General features: G+C 40.1%; 1 protein-coding gene across 3 annotated transcripts in view; it reads left to right on the plus strand.

The window, feature by feature from the left end:
* MCM9 (minichromosome maintenance 9 homologous recombination repair factor) overlaps positions 1-12,146 on the plus strand; it is a 124,609-nt gene that overhangs the window by 69,181 nt on the left and 43,282 nt on the right. The gene's annotated exons all lie outside the window — the stretch shown is intronic.

A 12,146-nucleotide genomic window follows, 5' to 3' on the forward strand; every position in this document is an offset into this window, starting at 1 on the left:
TTTTGAGATGGAGTCTTGTTCTGTCCCAGGCTGGAGTGCAATGGCACAATCTTAGCTCACTGCAAGCTCCACCTTCCGGGTTCACGCCATTCTGCCTTAGCTTCCCGAGTAGCTGGGACTACAGGGCCCAACACCACACATGGCTAATTTTTTGTAGAGACGGGGTTTTACCATGTTAGGATGGTGTCAATCTCCTGACCTCGTGATCCGCCTGCCTCGGCCTCTCAAAGTGCTGGGATTATAGGCGTGAGCCACTGCGCCCGGCCTTATTTATTTTTGATGCTATTGTAATACTATGTTGAACAGAAGTGATGAGAGTGGGCACCCTTATTTTGTTTGTGATCTTAGAGGAAAAGCCTTCAACTTTTCACCATTGTGTATGTTAGCTCTGGGTTTGTCATATATGGCCTTTGTTGTATTGAGGAACATCCTTCTACCCCTAACTTGTTGAGATTTTTATCCTGAAAGGATGTTGACTTTTGTCAAATGTTTTTTGTACCTCTATTGAAATGATCTTATGGTTTTTGTCCTTCATTTTGTTAATATGGAGAGTCATATTTATTGATTAGCATATGTGGAACCAACCTTGTAACCTGTGGATAAATGCTATTTGATCATGGTGAATGATTCTTTCAATGTATTATTGAATATGGTGAATGATTCTTTTAATATGTTGTTGAATATGTTTTGTTACTACTTTTTTGAGATTTTTGCATCTCTGTTGATCAGTGATATTGGTCTGTAAATTTTTTTTTTAGTGTCTTTTTCTGGCTTTGGTATTAGTGTGATTGGCCTCAAAAGATGAGTTTGGAATTATTCTCATCTCTAGTTCTTAGAAGAGTTGAGAAGGATTGGTATTAACTCCTCTTTATATGTTTGCTAAAATTCAGCCATGAAGGCATCTGGTCCTGGGCTTTTGTTTGAAGAGAGGCTTTTAATTACTGATTTAACTTGTTTACTCATTCATCCCTGCAGATTTTCAATAATCTCTTCGTTCAGTCTTGGTAGGTTATATAATTCTGGAAATTTGCCCAATTCTTCTAGGTGGTCAAATTTGTTGGCATGTCATTGTTCAGAGTAGTCTCTTATAATCTTTCATATTTCTGTGTTATCAGTTATAATGTCCTATTCATTTCTGATTTTTAGTTTTCTTTCTTTTTTCTCGTGTAGCTAAGAGTTTGTCAATTTTATTTTTTAAAAGCCAACGCTTAGTTTTATCTTTTCTGTTGTTTTTCTGGTCTCTATTTCTACTCTGATATTTGTTATTCCCTTCCTTCTCCTAATATTGAACTTAGGTTATTATTCTTTTTCTAGTTCCTTAAGGTGTGATGTTAGATTATTTGCAGTCTTTCTTGTTTTTTGATGTAGACATTTATTGTTATAAACTTCCCTCTTAGAACTGTTTTGGCTGCATTCCATGTCATGTTGTGTTTTCATTTTGTCTCAAGATTAAAAAAAAAACCCATTAGTTTATTCTTTGACCCAATAGTTGTTCAGAAGCATTTTGCTTAATTTCCACCCATGTTAATTTTCCATGATCCTTCCTGTTATTGAAGCAAGTTTCATATCATTGTGGTTGGAAAAGATACTTGATATGATTTCAGTTGTCTCACACTGAAGACTTGTTTTGTGGTCTAACATATGATGTGTCTTGGAGAATGTTTTGTGTGTTCCTGAGAAGAATGTGTATTCTGCTGCTCTTGAGTGGAATGTTCTGTATATGTCTGGTATGTCCATTTGGTCTAAAGTATAGTTCAAGTCCAGTGTTTTCATATTGATTTTCTGTCTAAATGATCTGTCCAATGTTGAAAATGGGATATTGAAATAACTTAGCTATTATTGTGTTACAGGCTATGTCTCCTTTTAGACTTTTTAAAGTTTGCTTTGTATGTTAGATGCTGTGATGCTGGGTGCATATATATTTACAGTTGTTTTACTCACTTGATGGATGGATACCATTGTTACTATATAATGATGTTCTTTGTCTCTTTTTGCAGTTTTTTTCCTTAAAGTCTGTTTTGTCTGAAATAAATATAGCTACCCTTGACTTTTTTTGTTTCCCTTCGAATGGGATGTCTTTTTCCATCCCTTCACTTTCAGTCTGAGAGTCCTAAAGTTAAAGTGAGTCTCTTGTAGGCATCCTATGTTAGTCTTTTTTATCCATTCAGCCACTCTATGCCTTTTGATTGGATAATTTAATCCTTTACATTGAAATTAATTATTGACAGGTAAGGACTTTCTAGTGCCATTTTTAAAATTAGCTTCTGTTTTGTTTTTGTTTTTTGTTTTGTTGTTTTTTTTTGTTTTGTTTCTTTTTTTCTTGGTAAATCCTTTGTTTCTTTTTCCTCTCTTGCCTTCTTCGTGGTTTGATGATTTTTCTATATTGGTATGCTTTGGATCTTTTCTTTTCTCTTTTGTGTATCTGTTACAGGCTTTTGTTTTGTGTTTACCCTGAGGCTTACATAAAACATATTATACTTATAATAGGCCATTTTAAGTTGATGACACCTGAATTTTTTTATTATTATTAAACTTTAAGTTCTAGGGTATATGTGCGCAACGTGTAGGTTTGATACATGGGGATACATGTACCATGTTGGTTTGCTGCACCCATCAACTCATCATTTACATTAGGTATTTCTCCTAATGCTATCCCTCCCCCAGTCCCCCTCTCCCTGACAGGCCCAGGTGTATGATGTTCCCTGCCCTGTGTCCAAGTGTTCTCATTGTTCAGTTCCCACCTATGAGTGAGAACGTGTGGTGTTTGGTTTTCTGTCCTTATGATAGTTTGCTGAGAATGATGGTTTCCAGCTTCATGTCCCTGCAAAGTACATGAACTCATCCTTTTTTATGGCTGCATAGTATTCCACAGTGTATATGTGCCACATTTTCTTAATCCAGTCTATCACTGATGGACATTTGGGTTGGTTCCAAGTCTTTGCTATTGTGAATAACACTGCAATAAACATACATGTGCATGTATCTTTATACTAGCATGATTTGTCATCCTTTGGGTATATACCCAGTAAAGGGATTGCTGGGTCAAATGATAATTCTCGTTCTAGAGCCTTGAGGAATTGCAACACTGTCTTCCACAACGGTTGAACTAATTTATACTCCCACCAACAGTGTAAAAGTGTTCCTATTTCTCCACATCCTCTCCAGCATCTGTTGTTTCCTGACTTTTTAATGATTACCATTCTAACTGGTGTAAGATGGTATCTCATTGTGGTTTTGATTTGCATTTCTCTAATGACCAGTAATGATGAACATTTTTTTCATGTGTCTGTTGGCTGCATAGTTGTCTTTTTCTGAGAAGTGTCTGTTCATATCCTTTCTCTGCTTTTTGATGGGGTGTCTTTTTCTTGTAAATTTAAGTTCTTTGTAGANTTTCCAGCTTCATGTCCCTGCAAAGTACATGAACTCATCCTTTTTTATGGCTGCATAGTATTCCACAGTGTATATGTGCCACATTTTCTTAATCCAGTCTATCACTGATGGACATTTGGGTTGGTTCCAAGTCTTTGCTATTGTGAATAACACTGCAATAAACATACATGTGCATGTATCTTTATACTAGCATGATTTGTCATCCTTTGGGTATATACCCAGTAAAGGGATTGCTGGGTCAAATGATAATTCTCGTTCTAGAGCCTTGAGGAATTGCAACACTGTCTTCCACAACGGTTGAACTAATTTATACTCCCACCAACAGTGTAAAAGTGTTCCTATTTCTCCACATCCTCTCCAGCATCTGTTGTTTCCTGACTTTTAATGATTACCATTCTAACTGGTGTAAGATGGTATCTCATTGTGGTTTTGATTTGCATTTCTCTAATGACCAGTAATGATGAACATTTTTTTCATGTGTCTGTTGGCTGCATAGTTGTCTTTTCTGAGAAGTGTCTGTTCATATCCTTTCTCTGCTTTTGATGGGGTGTCTTTTCTTGTAAATTTAAGTTCTTTGTAGATTCTGGATATTAGCCCTTTGTCAGATGGGTAGATTGCAAAAATTTTCTCCCATTCTGTAGGTTGCCTGTTCACTCTGAGCTTCATGGTGAAGCTGAATGTGGGTATCTATTTCCCACTCTTTCTATGCTAAGCCAGGTAGAGGATCTATGGCAAATGTCTGAATTCATGTTTAGGCTGTGCCCTTAGATCCTGGGGAGATAGCTGCTGGACGTGGACCCATTGTATGGCCCTTGGATCTAGGGCCACTGAGGAATGCAAAGTCCCATCAACTCCTAGAGCTAGTTTGTTAACAAGACAGTACTTTGGGTGGAAGTTATAGAAGTTGTGGCTCTTGATGTGTAATCAGACTTTTTTCACGTAGAATGGGGGAGGCCTAGATTTATCATAGGGGTAGGAAAGGATCATGAAGTGTCAAGCTCTGGTTTTGACTGCTGCAGAGCTGTTGTTTGCTTGCCCTGTTAGTTCCCCAGTGCAAGTCCATTCGAAGCCAGCTTGTCAAATGACCACTTGAAGTATGTTGTAGGCCCTTTCTGGAGAGAAGATGGAAGCTACATGTTCTCACCCCTTTTTGACACTTTTCCAAGGGGATGTGGCCCTTAGAAGTGTTTGCACACTTGTTCAAGACCACTCCTTTGTTCTGTGATCTAAGGAGACTCACATATGCCTACCACCTTCTGCTGTCAGAGCTAAGAGTAGTTTAGGGAGGGAATATTTAGGGAAGTGCTGTAAAAGTTGGAGCACTTGATATGCGGCATAAACCCCATCTGAGGAGAAACAGCTGTCTTCAAAGCCCCTTCTCTGCGCTGCTCCTAGGGGATGACGTCCCTGAAATGCCTACGTGCCCATATAAAACTGGCACTTTTTTCTGTGGTGCAGATAGACTCACATATACTTTGTTCCCTCTGGTTTCAGAGATAGGAAGTTTAGGACACAGTCCGTTGAGTGGGAGCTGTAAAATTGTGGATGCTCAATATACAGTCAGACTCTCTTCCATGAGAGATTAATAAACCTGGAGTTATCTCTGGCATGAGCCAGGGGAGAAGACTCAAGAAGTGCCAGTCCACTTCCTTAGGCTGTCAGCCAAGCTATATTTGTCTGCCTTTTTAACTCCCTGAGGCAAGTTTGTTAGAAGACAAGCGGCCATGTAGCCACTAGAAGAGTGTGTTATAGATTCCTTCCAGGCAGAAAAAAGGGGCTGCATATTTTAGGCCCCTTCTCCGCACTGCTCTTGGGGGATGAAGCCCCAGAAGTACTGGAGTGCCCATAGCAAACCATGACATTTTTATCGTGGTCTGGAGAGAGTCTTATGTGTTTAATCCTCTTTGCTCTCAGAGCCAATGAATTAAGAACCAGACTATGGGAAGCCTTAGAGTTAGGGTTCTATATGTGAGTACAAATTCTCTTCTCCACAGAAAGAAGCTTGATATTGGGGAGTCCTTTCTGGATAGTATGGAGCAGTGTCTAAGGCAGGGTTCTGTGCCTCAGTTTTTCCTTCCCATCTGATGTGGAAATTTTCTCAGTCGCCCGGTGGTTAGGAGTCTCTCAACTGGTCCCTGACTTTCTCTCAGATGGAACTAATCCATGAATAGATGTTTATTTGGTGCTTTTGTGGGTGGAGGGAGAGTCAGGAGCTTCCTGTTCTGCCATGTTGCTGACATCACCACCTCTTACCTCATGCTTTTTAATGATTATTATTGGAGTGATAAATCTTTCTTTATCCTTTCACTTTTAATCTGTACATGTCTTTATATTTAAAGTATGGGTTTTCAAATATCATTTATTCTCACTTATAAGTTGAAGCTAAGCTGTGAGAACTCAAAAGCATGAGAATGATATAATGGACTTTGGGGACTCGGGGAAGGGTGGGAGTTGGGTGAGGGACAAAAGACTGCTTATTGGGTACAGTGTGTAGTGCTCAGATGATGGGGGCACCAAAATCTCAGAAATCAGCACTAAAGAACTCATCCATATAACCAAAATACTACCTGTACCCCAAAACTATTGAAATAAAACTAAAATGAAATATGGGTTTTGTGTAAACATCTTATAGTTGGGTCTTTTTTTTTTTAATCAATTCTGACAATCTCTGTCTTTTAATTGATATATTTAGAACATTGATGTTTAAGGTGATTATAGATAGAGTTGGATTAATATTTAGTTAGTTTGTTTTCTGTTACTGTAACTAAATACCTGAGATTGGGTAGTTTATAAAGAACAGGAATTTATTTCTTAGAGTGCTGGATGCTAGGAAGTACAATGTAGAGGTGGCACATCTGGTAAAGGCCTTCTTGCTGGTGGGGACTCTGTGCAGAGTTCTGAGGTGGCAGAAGACATTACATGGCAAGGGGTTTGAGTGTATTAACTCTTTCTTCTCTTGTAAAGCCACTAATGCCCCACCCTCATGATCTCATTTAATCCTAATTACCTTTCCAAGGTCCCACCTCTCAAATACCATAGTCGGATTTCCCACCCTCTTAATACTGTTACAGTGGGGATTAAGATTGAATATGAGCTTTAGGCACAGGGGGGCAAACATTCAGACCATAGCATGTGCCATATTTGCTACTATTTTTATTTGTTGCCCTTGTTCTTTGTTCCTGTTTTGTCTTTGGTGCTTTTTCTGCCTTTTATGGTTTTGAGCTGTTTTTTTGATTCCATTTTCTCTCCTCACTTAGCATATCAATTATATGCCTTTTTAAAAACTTTTTTTTAAAGTGGTTGCCCTAGAGTTTGCATATACATTTACAACTATTCTAAGTCCATTTTAAAATAACACTGTACCAGTTCACAGGTAGTGTAAGTACCTCGTAATGACAGAATATTCCTAATTTCTCCTTGTCTTTAGGTCTTTCACCTCATTCATTTCACTTATACATAAGCATAATTAAGCGTGTATATACCTATGCGTATGTAATTGAATACATTGTTTCTATTAATATTTTAGATAAACGGTTATCTGTTAGATCAGTTAAGAATAAGAAAAATTAAAGTTTTTATCTTTCAGGTCTTTTTGTCTAATGCTCTGCTTTTCTCTATACAGATCTGAGTTTCTGACCTATGTCATTTTCCTTTTCTCTGAAGAACTTCTTTTAACATTCCTTGCAAGGCAGGTCTACTGATAATAAATTTCTTCAATCTTTGTCTGAGAAAGTCTTTATTTCTCTTCTACTTTGAAAGGATAATTTTTCAGGGTACAAAATTCTGTGTTGGGATTTTTTTCTTTTAGCACTTTAAATATTTCACTTCACTGTCTTCTTGCTTGCATGGGTTCTGAGGAGATATCAGATGTACTTCTTATGTTTGGTGCTCTATAGCAGGGTTCCCAACCATGGCCTGTTAGGAACCGGGCTGCACAGCAGGAGGTCAGCGGCAGGCAAGTAATGGAAGCTATGTCTCTATTTATAGCTGCTCCCCATTGCTCGCAGTACCACCTGAGCTCCGCCTCCTGTCAGATCAGTGGCAGCATGAGACTCTTACAGGAGCATGAACCCTATGGTGAACTGTGCATGCAAGGGATCTACATTGTGTGCTCCTTATGAGAATCTAATGCCTGATGATCTGTCACTGTCTCCCATCATCCCCAGATGGGACTGTCTAGTTGCAGGAAAATAAGGTCAGGGCTCCCACTGATTCTACATTAGGGTGAGTGGTATAATTATTTCATTATATATTACAATTGATGGTGGCATCAGTCCTTTTGGGGCAGCTGCTGAGGGGATGCCAGCTGCAGTGTGTGCAGCCAGGGCTGTACATTCCATGGAACTGGCAGGGGCCAGGAACAGGTGAGAGCCCTGCCTGCTACCAAGTTGGCTCCCCACACACCAGGGTGAAGCTGCAGCCACCCAGCCGTGGCTCTGGACCTGGGCCTCCCTGCACTCTTGGGGGCTCAGGAAGCCCCCCTTCCCCTGAAGGCTCAAAAGTACCTTCTGCTGCTCCCTGGCCTCTCCCCACTCCTGGCTCTCACTCCAGTTTTGAAGCAAAGTTGAAGCCAAGCCTGAGCACTCTTGTGACCTAGCTAGGGGTGCCACCCCACTGGCTTGGCTCCCTCTGTGGGTGCTGACAAGCTCAGGGAGGGGGGGATGTCAGAGGGCTGAAGGTAGCTCAGCATGGGCCCACAGGCCTCCCTCAGCCTGAACAGCCTGGGCACCATGGACGGCATGTTGATGGTGGCGGGAGGCAGACTGATTCATTCCTAGGCAGGAAGGGGTGGGTCCCTGGTGAAGCCCCACCTTCAAGCCAGGGATAGCCTGAAGCCTGATGGCCAGGCTGCCAGTTCTGGATAGTCCGCAACCTGAAGTGAGAACTTAGGGTGCTTTTTCCAGGTCCGCCCGTGGACCAGTCAGCATGCACTTCTTCTCTTCTGAGCCCATGAAAACCCCAGACTGAGCCAGATGCACACACTCATCAGGTCAGCCTGCCTGCAGAAAGGAGCTACCCACTACAGGTCTCCTCTCTGCTGAGTGCTGGACACTTGTCAGTACAACCTGCCTGCGGAAAAGAGCTACCCACTTCGGGTCTCCTGAGAGCTGTTCTGTCACTCAGTGAAGCTCCTCTCCACTTGCTCACCCCCCAGTTGTCTGCATACCTCAGGCTTCCTGGACATGAGACAAGAATGCAGGACTTGTTGAATGTTGGGACTGAAAGAGCTTTAACACAAACGGAACTGAAACACGTCCCCCACTCGCCATATTGTGGGTGACCAGAAGGAGTGAAGAGCTGCAGCCCTTCTGGCTGCCCACACATTGGGCTCCCTAAGCCAGGGCTGTGACATGCTTTAACACCCTCTTTGGGGCTCTGCAGTTCCTGGTGTCTCTGAGCTTTTGGGCACCATCACGTTCCCTTTGTTCAGACGCTGATGCCTGCAGTAGACGCCGCTTACGGTACGTCTGGTCCAGCTGCAGTCTCACATGGAACCTGTACCTGGAGCTGCCTGCTCTGCCACAGCTGGCCCGCCTGGCTGTGCACAGCGGCTGGACACCACTCTCATTCACTGACACACCTGTGGCTGTGCTATGCCCGGCTTGCCATTGGCAGACATGAGATCCGGGCCGGTAGTAGTATGAGCTGAGTGCAGCCTGCTGGGCTGAATGGGTGGAACAAGCCCAGCAGATGTGAGTAAAACTCATGCAGAGGCGCCTCCAGCCACAGGGGTTTCCGGCTGGCAAAGCGACATCCTAAGGATCCCGTGACACGATGTGATAATAGAAATAAAGTGCACAACAAATATAATGCACTTGAATCATCCCTAAACCATCCCCACTCTGGTCTGTGGAAAAATTGTCTTCCACAAAACCAGCCTCTGGTGCCAGAAAGGCTGCAGACCACTGCCCTATAGGTAAGCTGTTTTTCTTCCTCTGGCTTCTTTTATCATTTTTTTTATCTTTGATTTTCTGAAGTTTGAATGGAATGTGCTTGGGTGTAGGGTTTTGGGGGGCATTTATTTTGTTGGTGTTCTCTGAGCACCCTGGATTTCTAATTTACTGTCTGACAAAATTTCAATGAAAAGTTTCACAATATTGCTTCACCTATTGCTTCTGTCCCTTTCTCTCTTTATTGTTATTCTTTTATTCCCACCACGTGAATGTCACACCTTTTGTAGTTGTCCCATGGTTCTTGGATATTCCATTCTTTTTTGTTTTGGAAGTTTGGCATATCTTCAAGCTCAGAGATTCTTTCTTCAGATGTGTCCAGCCTGCTAATAAGCCCATTAAAGGCATTCTTTATCTTTGTTAGAGTGTTTTTGATCTCTAGTATTTCTTTTTTATTGTTGATTAGAATTTCTGTTTCTTTACTCACATTATCCATCTGTTCTTTCATATTGTCTAGTCTTTCCATTAGATCTCTTAGCATATTAATCGTAGTTGTTTTAAATTCATAGTTTGATTATTTCAGTGTCCCTGCCATATGTGGATCCGATTTTGATGCTTGTTCTGTCTCTTCAATTGTGTTTTCTGCCTTTTAGTATGCCTTTCAATTTTTTTGTTGAAAGGTAGACATGATGTACTAGGAACAAGGAATATTATGGCTAATATGCCGTTAGTATTGCAGTGATAAGGTGTTGGAGAATGGAAAGCATTCTATAGTCCTGTGATTAGGTCTCAGCCTTTTAGTGAACTTGTGTCCCTGGGCTGTGAACTTTACAAGTGCTTCTCAGTTTTTTGCATATTCACTCCCTTGGGTGGTACCAGATGACTGGAAGGGGTTGGAGGTAGGTAATGCCCTTCTTCTAGGTAGATAAGGCTCTAGTAAAATAGTTCCTTTTTAAGTACAGGCCTTGTTAAGAACAGGAAGCTCTGGCGTATTTCTAAATGGTTCCTTTTCCCTCTCTCTGCCAGAAGCAAGAGTAGATTTTACTCCCATCTTCACTGAGTTGCTGGTAGAGCTCTCAGTGGTAAAACTCGCAGGAAATGTAGGGGTTTCCCTGTGACGGGGTCCTTCTTGATTTTTCCACTGTGAACCATTAGCAATTTGCTAATTATAGTTCAAATTTTCTTGCCTGTTTTTCTTATCTAAAAGTCTATGCTCATGAATTTCTGCTCAGCCAAGTTGTGATTCTCTGTATCTGCCTGACCATCTTCAATTCTGGGGCAGTAGTTTGTCCTCTGATCTCATTTCTCTGATGGGTCTAAGAAGTTACTGATTTTTTTGTTTAGCTTTTTACTTGTTAGATTGAAGTAGTGACTTCTAAGCTGTTTGTATGTTAGACTGGAAACCAAAAGAATTCACAACTATTTTCTCCTGTGTTTTCTTTCTTTCTTTATAGTTTTACATTTTACATTTAGGTATCGAATTAATTTTGGATTAATTTTTATATTACATGTGAGGTATGGTCAAGATTCATTGTTTCTTCTTGCATAAAGATATTTAGTTACTCCAGTACCATTTGTTGAACAGATTATCTTTTCCCTATTGAATTGCCTTTTTATTTTTATAAAAAATCACTTGACCTTCTATGTGTGGGACAACTTTTGGATTCTGTTCTGTTCCAGTGTTCTATCTGCTTAACCTTTTTCCAGTACCATACTGATTTGATTACTGTAGCTTTGTTGTATGTCATGTGAGACCTCCAAGCTTGTTTTTTGGTTTGGCTCTTCTATTTCCTTTGCTTCTCTATTATAAATCATAGAATCACCTTGTCACTTTATTTTTTTAAAAAATCATGCTGGGATTTTGCTTGTAATTGCATTTAACTGCAGAACAGTTTGGGAAGATTTGACATCTTGAAAATAGAGTTTATTCCATCTCTCAGTTTGGTTGTCATGATTTCCTCTATCAGAGTTTTGTAGTTTTGCATACACGTTCTTGCATATATTTTGTAAGACTTATACCCAGATATTCCATATGTTGACTTGTGTCCTGCAACCTTGCCACACATTTACTAGTTCTAGTTGGTTTTTAGTAGATTATTTGGGATCTTCTATGTAATCATATTGTATGCAAATTTAAACAGTTTTTCTTTTTTTTTAGTCTATATTTTATTTATTTATTTTCTTTGCCTTATTTCATAGTGGCTAGAACCTCTAGCATGATTTTGATTAATAGTGATAAGAGAAAATCTTCTTGCCTTCTTCTGATCTTTGTAGGAGATGAGGAAACATTCAGTCTTTTATCATTAGGTATGTTAAATGTAGGATTATTGTAAATACCCTTTATCAAGTTGAAGAAATTATCTTCCGTTCATAATTTTTGAGGGTTTTATCACAAATGATTGTTGAGTGTTGTGAAATGTGTTTTCTGTATCTGTTGAAGCAATTGTATGCTCTTTCTTCATTGGCTTATTGATATGGCGAATTACACTGATTAATTTTTTAGTGTTAACTGCACCTTGCATTCCTGGGATAATCCTCACTTGGCTATAATCTATTGTCCTTTTATATATTATTGGATTTGATTCACTTGTATTTTGTTGAGGATTTTCGCATCCATATTAGAGGTACTAGTCTATAGGTTTCTTATAATATGTCTTTGCCTAGTTTAGTATGACAATTCAATTATCATGACAATTAGTGTGATAATTCTGAGTTCATTTAATGAGTTGGGAAGTGTTTACTCTTCTATATTATTGAAAAATTTGTGTTGCATTGACATTATTTCTTGGGCCGGGCGCGGTGGCTCAAGCCTGTAATCCCAGCACTTTGGGAGGCCGAGACGGGCGGATCACGAGGTCAGGAGAT

The sequence above is a fragment of the Rhinopithecus bieti genome, unplaced genomic scaffold (assembly GCF_001698545.2).
Source record: "Rhinopithecus bieti isolate Rb0 unplaced genomic scaffold, ASM169854v2 scaffold_27321, whole genome shotgun sequence".
NCBI classification, from domain to species: domain Eukaryota; kingdom Metazoa; phylum Chordata; class Mammalia; order Primates; family Cercopithecidae; genus Rhinopithecus; species Rhinopithecus bieti.